Source organism: Oryctolagus cuniculus, chromosome 7, assembly GCF_051225735.1.
Source record: "Oryctolagus cuniculus isolate XC-2025 breed Fujian yellow rabbit chromosome 7, ASM5122573v1, whole genome shotgun sequence".
Classification (NCBI taxonomy): domain Eukaryota; kingdom Metazoa; phylum Chordata; class Mammalia; order Lagomorpha; family Leporidae; genus Oryctolagus; species Oryctolagus cuniculus.
In genome coordinates, this window is record NC_142873.1 from 165,127,990 (window position 1) to 165,137,442 (window position 9,453).

The 9,453-nt window shown below is 67.2% G+C and overlaps 1 long non-coding RNA gene across 4 annotated transcripts; it reads right to left on the reverse strand.

Annotated features, from left to right (window-relative positions):
- Nucleotides 1–216: 216 nt before the first annotated feature.
- Nucleotides 217–5,895, reverse strand: LOC149125866 (uncharacterized). Of its 4 annotated transcripts, XR_016211344.1 has the most exons (5): nucleotides 5,575–5,895; nucleotides 5,159–5,235; nucleotides 4,232–4,301; nucleotides 976–1,034; nucleotides 217–464 (listed from the first exon to the last, which is right to left on the reverse strand). It is a non-coding gene; the product is annotated as an uncharacterized LOC149125866 (long non-coding RNA). The 4 variants fall into 4 exon arrangements; XR_016211342.1 differs by lacking the exon at nucleotides 5,159–5,235 and having other exon boundaries at nucleotides 5,575–5,873; XR_016211345.1 differs by lacking the exon at nucleotides 5,575–5,895 and having other exon boundaries at nucleotides 5,196–5,568.
- Nucleotides 5,896–9,453: the final 3,558 nt, after the last annotated feature.

Here is a 9,453-nt window from a genome sequence, read left to right on the forward strand (position 1 = left end):
TTAGGTGGACTGGGCAGGGGTCTCTAACCCTTGGGTGCACCCCCACTGCTGGGGTCATGACCTCTGACCCTCACCTGGTTCTTCTGTTGTCCTCATGACCCTCCAGGGTGACCCCGAGAGGTCCTCCGTCCACTGGTTCAGTCTTCAAATGTCTGAAGCCAGGAGCCTGGAGCTCCATCGGGTCCTAACCACTAGGCCAAACGCTCACACCAAGAGTGCTTTTATTTATTTATTTATTTATTATTTTTTCTGACAGGCAGAGTTAGACAGTGAGAGAGAGAGACAGAGAGAAAGGTCTTCCTTTTTCCATTGGTTCACCCCCGAAGTGGCCACCATGGCCGGCACGTTGCAGCAGGTGCGCTGCGCCGATCCGAAGCCAGGAGCCAGGTGCTTCTCCTGGTCTCCCATGGGGTGCAAGGCCCAAGGACCTGGGCCATCCTCCACTGCACTCCTGGGCCACATGCCTGGAAGAGGGGCAACCGGGACAGAATCCAGCGCCCCAACCGGGACGAGAACCCGGTGTGCTAGCGCCGCAGGCGGAGGATTAGCCTAGTGAGCCACGGCGCCGGCCAAGAGATTCTCTTTCAAATAAATGAGAGAGAGAGCACTTCCATTGGCTGGTTCACAACTCAGATGGCTGTGCCTGCCGGGGCTTGGCCAAGTGGAAACAGAGCCTGGAGCTCCTTCTGGGTCTCCCACACAGTGTGGGGCCAAGCACTTGGGCCATCCTCAGCTGCTTTCCCAGGCATGTTAGCAGGGAGCTGGACAGGAAGTGGAGCAGCTGGGACTCGAACCGGCACCCACATGGGATGGCAGCGTCGCAGGTGGGGTCTTATAAGCGCCTGCGCCAGAACACTGGCCCCGTGTGTGATTTCTCTGTAGCAGCTTTTCCTGGCAGCCCCAGGAAATGAACCTCCCCTGGAACCCATCCTCGCCCCGAGGGTACCCCCCACTCCTCCCCACGTGGAGTCTCACCTGCTGGCCGGGGTCCACAGGGGTCCACAGGGCTCCATCCGTCCCACTGAGAGTCCTGCCTGGAAGAGGGACCACCAAGCCAGGGCTGGGGTTCTCCCAGCCCCCACTCCTAGAGTCTGGCGGTCCCCCTGCTTCACAGAGCTTGGTGGTCCTGTCGGGGGCCCTGGGGCAGGAGGTTTCACCCCCAGAGCAGCAGGGGCGAGGTCCAGGCACCTGCCCCCGGAGGCCCCATTTTCCCAGAGGGTGCTGAGCTTGGGTGGGTGAGTACCAGGGAGGGCCCTTGTCCAACCCTGCCCCGTCCATCACTTCAAGGGCCTCATCCCAGACACCCTGGGCCCCCCACGGGGTTCTGGGGAGGGGGCCCTGCCCCTACCAAGGAAGGCCCAAGGGCTTAGACACTGAACCTGCCCTGTGTGGGTCAGGGCTTCCTCCCCATCCCCCGTGTGGAGAACCGGCCAGGCCTCCGTCAGTGCAGGCGGGGAGGGGCTGGGCCGTGTCCTCAGCTGTCCTGTGCAAGGCTGCAGGTGAGCCCTGGGCATGAATAAAATCAGGACCTGACGCAGGTATGATGTCACGACCACTCCGTTTATTGAGGGCTCCTGAGTCGCTCTGTTGGGGTTTCTCCTAGCTGCACAGGAAGTGTGGCGCAGGCTGGAGGGGCCCTCGGAGCTGTCCAGGACACTGCCATCCCTCAGGGCACGACAGGGGCGGGGCTAGCGCCCAGGCCCTGTCCCAGATGCAGAGTTGAGGTCTGGGAGGTGTGACATCACACCCAGGCACTGGGGTCAGGGCCTGGTCTGGGGGGGTGTGACATCCGTTCCCTGGGGAGGGGCTTCCCTCCCAGCCCCTATCACAGAGCAGCCCCGGTTCTCAGGGGAAGGAGGGGGCTGGGGACAGCCAGGACGTGGGATTCTGCATGTGCCTGTCAGGGGTCACAGCCACTGTGGGATGGGGCAGTTGAGGTCCTGGAGGCCAGGGCTCGGCCCGCGGGCGGCGTGGCGAGGGTCCGGCGGACGGACGGGTTACCAGACAGTATTAGACGGCAGGACCCAGATCTAACCGTGTCTGGTAAGACGCCCGTGGGCAGGCAGCGTGGCAGAGCAGGCGGCCCTGGAGCTCGTGCTGTGGGGGTAAGGCTGGCGGCTCCCAGGCTCGGGCCCCAGGCAGCTGCCGGCCCAGGGGTGGGCGCAAGCGCAGCCGGGAGAGGTTGCCACCTGCCCTTGCTCTCGGTTGGGTTAATGAATAACCCCTCCCCCCAGGAGAGGCCAGCTGGGGCCTGGTGCAGGGTGGGGTTCCCAGGCCCTGCGTCCCGGCCTCAGATCAAAAGGGGAAGCCATGGGTAACCCTGGCCTCTGGGCTTTGGCCACATTTCCCGCCCCCGCGGCCCCAGGGAGGGAATGGAGACTCCTTGTCCTCAGGCTTGGAAGCCCACCCCACCTGCCCCCGCAGGCCAGGGTCCCCGGGGGAGGGGTCCTGCCTGGCAGGGAAGCCACAGCTGGAGGTGTGAGGGGGCCGCACCCTGGTGCCAGGCAGCCCCACCACCCACCTGGGGAGGGGCCGCGCCGCCCCCACCCATCCCAGCGTCCTGGAGCTTGGATGGCGCCGATGAGCGTGGGACAGCGGTGAGCATCGTTACCAGACAGTGTTAGAGCCATGCCGAGAATCCAGCACTGTCCAGTAAGATGCCCACAGAGGCCCGAGGGCAGGCCAGGCAGCCGCGGAGACCCCGAGGCCAGCCATCCTGCTTGCTCTGGAGCAGGGAGACCTTGGGCCACCGCCACGGCAGGTGGGCGGCAGGAAGCCAAGGGGGCTGTTGGGGAGAACTGGCCACCCCGAGGCCAGGCCGGGCGAGGCGGCTCCCGGCGAAGCCATCTGGGGCCAGGAAGCTGCAGGCTGGGCCTTCCCTCTCCAGGTGTGGCAGCTGCACCTGCCCAGGGCGCTGTGGGCAGGGCCAGACCCCCCAGTGCCGTCAGCAACCCTTGTGTTCTGGGGGTTCCTGGGTGGGGGAGGGGTGCCTCTGCCCAGGGCCCTGGCAGGATTGCGGGGCGGCCCCTTTGCTGCGTGCTGGGCCCCGCCGCCATCATTACCAGGCAGTATTAGAGACCAGTCACCATCCAATGCTGCCCAGTAAGATGGCCACGGCCACCCGAGGGGTCTGGGGCCGCCCACTGGGGGTCAAGAAGAGTGGGACCCTGAGGGGGAGGAGCTACTGGAGGTGGGGACAGGGCCACGACAGGACAGAGCCAACTGGAGGGTGGACTTGGGCCAGGGCTTCCTGGGCCTGTGGACGTCCCAGGAGGGGGAGCCACAGCTGGGCCCCAGTGCTTGGAGCTAGGACCGACACCCAAGGGGGCCTGAGGGAGAGGAGCCAGAGCCTCTCCCAGGCCTGGCAGCAGGCCCAGCCCCTGGAAGTCCCTGGTGTGGTCCATTCTTGGGTCTGAGGCTGCAGGGGCCACAGCTGTGGGTGCCCCGATGGCCAGCTCCCTGCCCAGCCCTCGCCTGGCCCTCAACAGCCCAGGAGAGGTTGGAGACTGGGAGCAGAGTGGTGAGGCCTGTGCCCTTCCTCCCACTGACTCCCGGCCAGAGCTACAGGTCTGAAGGTGGGCGGGGGACAGAGGGGGCCCTGTGCCTGCACCTGGCCCTCGCTGTGGGCGGTCACAGCCCGAAACACAGCTCCCAGGCGCCTGCTCAGAGCCCGGAGGGCCCAGCCTGCGGCATCCCCACCTTCTCCATCCCCACCCAGGCATGCCCTCGGTTTTCTGGCACCTTCCACCCACAGAGGCTGCAGGGAGGGGCTCAGGGCCCGGCCATCTGCCCCCATCCAGGCCTGCCCCCGTGCCCGCAGGACCCAGCAGCTGACGGACTCTGTTGGGGCTCAGGGGTCCAGCCCACTGCCTGATACCCTGCCCAGCACTCTCATGGGCACAGGTCTGTCCCCACCCCCCCAAAATCAGAGCCTCAACCTCGCTGTCTGCGAGCTACGGGCACCAGGGCACGGGTCTCAGGCCCCAGTCTTGGCTGCCAGGCTGGGAGGGGCTGGGGGCAGGTGCTTGGCTGCCTCCCCTCACAGCCCCAGCCACGGGGACACAGGCCACGCTCATTCCTGTGGCACGGCTCTGGAGTACACCTGCTGCCCGCAGTGCCCTTGGACACACAGGAACACCGAGGGCCCAGGCTGGCCTGGCCTGACATGGGCCAGAGGGACCGGACACCAGCGTCCACTGCCCAGCAGGCTCAACCACAACTCTGTGCTTACCTGGGGGCCTCGAACTGCATGGCCGGGCCCGGGACAGGCAGAGGACAAGTTCAAGGACGGAGCTCGGAGCCTGCAGGGGGCGGACATGGCTCCAGCTTTGCTTGGCACAGGGGTGCGGGCCGACAAGAGGGAAGAGAATATGGCCGAGCCTTTCGGTGGCCGCCGGCCAGGAAGTGGAGAGCCTTGCCGAGGCAGCGCCTCCCGCGCCCCCTCAGAGCCCGCCCTACGGCCTGGTTAATCATCGGGGCTGTGGCCAGGCCCAGCACGGGAACATCCAGGGAGGAGCCCCCCCAGCCACAGAGCCAGCGCCCCCGGGGGCCCAGCCGGGGCAGGAGTGCGTCCTCCGTGTGAGACTCACTCGCGGTTAACTTGCCCCAGTCTTAATGGCGAGCCCACCAAGCCCTGACACCCTCCCCCACCCCCGTAGGGTGGCGGTGCAGGGGGCGGCCCCGTCTGCGCCCGGCTGACTCCTAGAGCGGTGTGGCTGTGTGGCCGAGCCGCCATTCCTCCCTCACCGCGGGCGGCAGGCGTCGCCCATGGTCCCTCCCCGGCCACCCTGGACACGGCTCCTCCTGGGGCCGTGTGCTGTCGTCCCAGACACGCACAAGACGCCCACAAACACCGTCTCTGCAGATCACCAGGCTTTGTCCAAGCTTGGCGGCCGCAGAACTCGCTGTGCCGGACGTCGCCCTGGGAGACCCCTGAGGGCCAGCGGGAGCACAGAGCGCAGTGAGCTGGACTGCCCGGCAGAGGGGCCGCACCCCCGCGCGGGGGCACAGGGAGCCGCCCCCACCAGATGGTGCTGCCCGAGCTGCCCCGAGCAGGGGCCATGTCCAGGCCGTCGCCACCAGCACGGCCCGGCCTACTGCTGCCCACACGGCGGATGGAAGCCTCCCCAGGAAATCCAGCCAGAGGCCCCACACCCACCTCCAGGCCACCGCCCCTGGGTCGGGGGACGCGGTACCTCAGATGTCAGTGGCTGCTGCAGAAGCTTCTAGAAGGTGCTGTCGCCAGGGACGATGGGGACCGTCCACTCCCTTGGGGTCTGCCCTCCACCCGAGGCTGCAGCCCACATCCACCTGGCCCCCAGTACGTGGCCTGTGGGGCCAGGCAGCTCCCACGTCCGGCCAAGATGGCTCCACACCCGGAACCCAGCGATGTCCCAGCCCTGGGGTCCCACCCGGCCCTCGGGAGCCAAGGGCCTGCCTCACTCTGTCCGCCGATGCGGAAGCCTCCCCACATGCCGGCTGGGGTGCCGAGGCCCATCTGTCACCATCGCCCCGTCCTCCGTGGCAGCCACGGCGGGACTGGCACAGCCGGGCCTCCCGCCCGCCCGCCCTTACCTGCCCAGACTGGTTCCGGCAGCCGAGAAGCAGAGCTGGAGGTCGCTCCCGCCCCCGGCCGCGGCCAGCGCCGTCCCTGCACAGGGCAGGGCGCGAGCCACGCTTGGGTCTCCCAAAGCCGGTGGGCCTGCGGCCAGCCTTCCCCACCTGCAGACAGGTACGAGAAGGCTAGGCGGAGCTCGCCACCGGCACAAAAGCAAGCGGGAAGCTTCTCGGCCCCTGAACAATGGGAGGGGTGGGCGGGCGCTGCCAGGGAAGAGGGGCGAGGCCCCCGCAGGCCTTACAAGGGGCCCCTCGGCCCGCCCCGCGCAGGTGCCTGCTCCCGGGCGGCCAATCTCTGCTCTCGGCCGCCGACAGGTGTGTCCCCCGGGCTCCCATAGGCCGGGAGGGAGGCCGCTCGGGTGACGCAGGCTCCACACGTCCCTCCCCCCACCTCGGCCGTGGCCCAGCGAGGCTGAACAAAAACCTGAGCACCACAGGTGCCTCTGAGGCTGCTTCAGATGGGGCTGGGGGCCGGCCCCGCCCCCGGCTGCCATGGACGGGCAGCCAGGTGTCTCGGTCAGGTCTGTGCCCGCCCCAGCAGCTGTGCCCCGCGCTGCCCCCCACGCAACCCTGGGATTGACCGACCGCAGACCCACGGCTGCGGGTGGGCCGCCCTCACGTAGCTCTGGGGTCTCCTGTGAGACCCCTGTGCTGGACTGGGGGCTCAGGGGGCGGAAGCCCGGTGGGCAGGGCCCCACTGAAGCTTCCAGAGGCTTCCATGTGCCTCCGGCAGGGAGCTGTTTGTTCCTGGGGCCTCCGGAGGGCACCTAACGAACCTCAGGGGCCCAGCAATTAGCCCCGAGTTTTCCGTAACGAGCTCCTGGCGGCTGCGCCCTGTCCCCCGGGCCCTCAGGGGCTGTGCCAGGCGCACGCCAGGGCTGACAAGGCTTAGGACGACCCCCCACCCCAGAGCGCTGAGCTGGGGCAGGGGCATCTTGGCCTGGACCTTCCTCCCGCACTCCAGAGAGTACAGCCTGGGGCTTTGGCGACCTCTGACCCTCCGCCTGGCCCCCACCCCCACAGGCTGTGGAGGACATACCGCCCCTCACCGCTGCCAGGACCCCACCCACCCTGGGGTGGATTCCAGGCCCAAGCACCTGCACCCCCTGTCCAGGCCTCACTGCTGAAAGCCCTCCACCGGGCTGTGGCGGCTGCGCGGGCCCAGTGCAGCAGACAGCCAGAGCAGGGTCAGCCGCCCGGCGTGGGGCTGGGCCGGACGTGCTCACTTCAGAGAGCAAGATGCTGGCCTGGCTGACTGCAGCTCCTGGCCCAGTAGTGGCTGCCCCTGGCCCTCCCTACAGTGGGCATGTAAGAGCCGGCCGGGGAGGGGGCCTGACCGCTGAGCAGGGCCAGCTTCTGCAGGACTCACAGGACAGCCCCAGCCCTGTGGCCGCCTCTCCTGAGCTGGACGTCAAAGGCCACACCTGGCGAGATGGGACCTCCTAGCCAGCCTGGGTCATGGCCACCTGACGGCAGCTCTCCACCGGGTCCTGCCGATGGCCAGCTCTGAGGCCTTGAGGCAAGGGAGGTCGCGGTGGCCAGCGCAGGTCTGTCTTGAAGCAGGCCTCAGCCCTGGGCAACATCCCCATGGGTCAGCATGTGAGTGCAGGCTCCGGTCAGGCAGGTGGTACCAGACCTAGGCTGTGGCCGGCCACCTGCTGGGTGTGCCATCGCCATGGTAGCTGGAGGGGGAGGTGGCCAGGGGGGCCTGGCTGCTCCACCTCGAGGCCTGACCTGGCCATGGCGGCCAGAGCCCTGCACACTGGGGCCCTCAGCACAGCTGGTGTGGGGGACCCGGCCCCTGGCCCCCCACCCCAGGCCCCAGCCAGTCCAAGACCTCTGGGCGCGGTGGGCCGGACAAAAGGCCTTTGTCCTCCGGCGTCCAGACCACTTTCTGCGTGGCTGCCAGCTGCAGCCGCCACAGGGCCTGGGCACTGCGGGACCCAGGGCTGGGCTGGGGGTCCCACGTGCTGGAGTCACTGCTGGGAGGGGCTCAGGTTCTCAGGACAGGGCTGGCTCCAGGCCCCGACTTCATGCGGGTCCCTCAGTCCCGGCCTGTGCAGCCCCCACACCTGTGACTCGGGCTGCTGGCCGCCGTGCCAGGGAAGGCGTGGGTGGCCTCGGACACGGTTTGCCTAGGACCATGTGCACCTGACCCGCTGCACGCCCCAGGCCACACTCAGCCTGGACCTCTGCTCTCACCGTCCTGTCCCTGGTCCTCTGAGGTGGGCAAGGGCCTGGGGCCGCTTGCCCCTTTGCCTGCTGGTCAGCCCGGCCTGGGCCACGGCATCCCAAGGGCAGCAGAGCCTGACCCCAGAGTTTGGGATCAAAGCAGGAGTGCAGGTTCTGCTCTGGGCACCGTCCCCTGAGGGTGCTCGCTCTGAGTGGCCGAGGCCCCTCCCAGCCCGTGGCAGGACCCAGGGGCAGGTGCTTCCCGCCCCGGCGGCTGCTGCACAGGGCAGGAGGCCCCTCCTCACTCCTTTCCAGGCCCAGGCCGCTGTTGGCTGCCACAAGCCCAGGGCAGGAAGTCGCCCTGTTCTGGGGACACTGCACATCCTGCTGGGCTGGCCTGGGGTCCGGCCGTCAGGGCCGCTGAGCTCTGGGCCTTAGCCCTGAAGTCTGAAAACCGATGGGCGGCCTGCTGGGCGCTGGACTGTGAGCTCAGGGGCCAGCCTGCATGTGCGTGCATGCGCGTGTCCACAGGGACCCTCCCTCAACACCTGCAAACCTCAAAGGCTTCCACCCGTAAATGAGGGTGCAGCACGAGTGAACCTGCCGTGGGCCCTCGTGCCCCTGGGTCCTCCAGGAAGCCTCAAGTCGGGACCTGGGTCGTGTCCCAGGTGCCCAGGGAAGAAAACCAAGTTGGGATAGCACCTTCTTCCCGGACACCAAACCTATGGCAGGAGTCCAGGTGCAGAGCTGGACGCAGTGTGGGAGTCCTGCGCTGCGAGGACGTGGACATCACTCGCTAGAGCCAGGGCAAGCGCAGACAAGGGAGAGCCCGGCAGGAGCTCAGATCCACACCCGAGCCGGCCAACGCCCTGTGGAGGAACGGAGAAGGAAACCATACAGCCATAAAGTGACCTGCTAGATCGAGAACCAATGACACTCGGCGCGTCAAAGGGCTGAAGAGAGAAGTTGGGAACCGGAAGACACTTGGAATAAATTCCCCAGAACAGAAGTCAGAGATTAAAGAGAAACCAAAGGACCACGTGAGGACCCCGGGCAAAGCCAGGTGTGAGGACGACAGGCACCGGCGGGAGGGTCGCTGGCAGCAGGGGCTGAGGGGCGATTTTCCAGAACTGCGAACCCCGGCTCAGACTCAGAAACCCAGGGGTCTCGAGCAGGACCAGTAAACCGAATCCATGCCCGAGGACCAGGTGCTGAAGGCTGTCGGGCCGAGCAGGGCAGGTCCCCTGCCAGGGGCCAGCAAGACGACGGTGGATGCCTCCCGGGGACAACGGCTCCACGGCCACCGTCAGAGGGAGGGCATCCATCTACCGGTCAGGACCCTGCACCCCGTGTGCAGTGCCTGGGCTCAAGTCCAGCTCCTGCTTCCTGCTGAGGTGCCCTGGGAGGCAGTGGGCGATGTCTCAGGGACCTGGGCCCCTGCCACCCACGCAGGAGACCCAGACAGAGGCCTGGCCCAGCTCCGGCCATTGGGGAGTGAACCCGCAGACGAAAGATTCTCTCTGTCTCTTTCTCTCTGTCCCTCCCTCCCTCTTTGTCTCTCTGCCTTTCAAGTAAATAAATAAATCTTAAAAAACAAAACAACCAAACAAAAACACAGTGGGGCTGGCCCTGGGGACAGGAGGACACGATGACCACATGCATGTC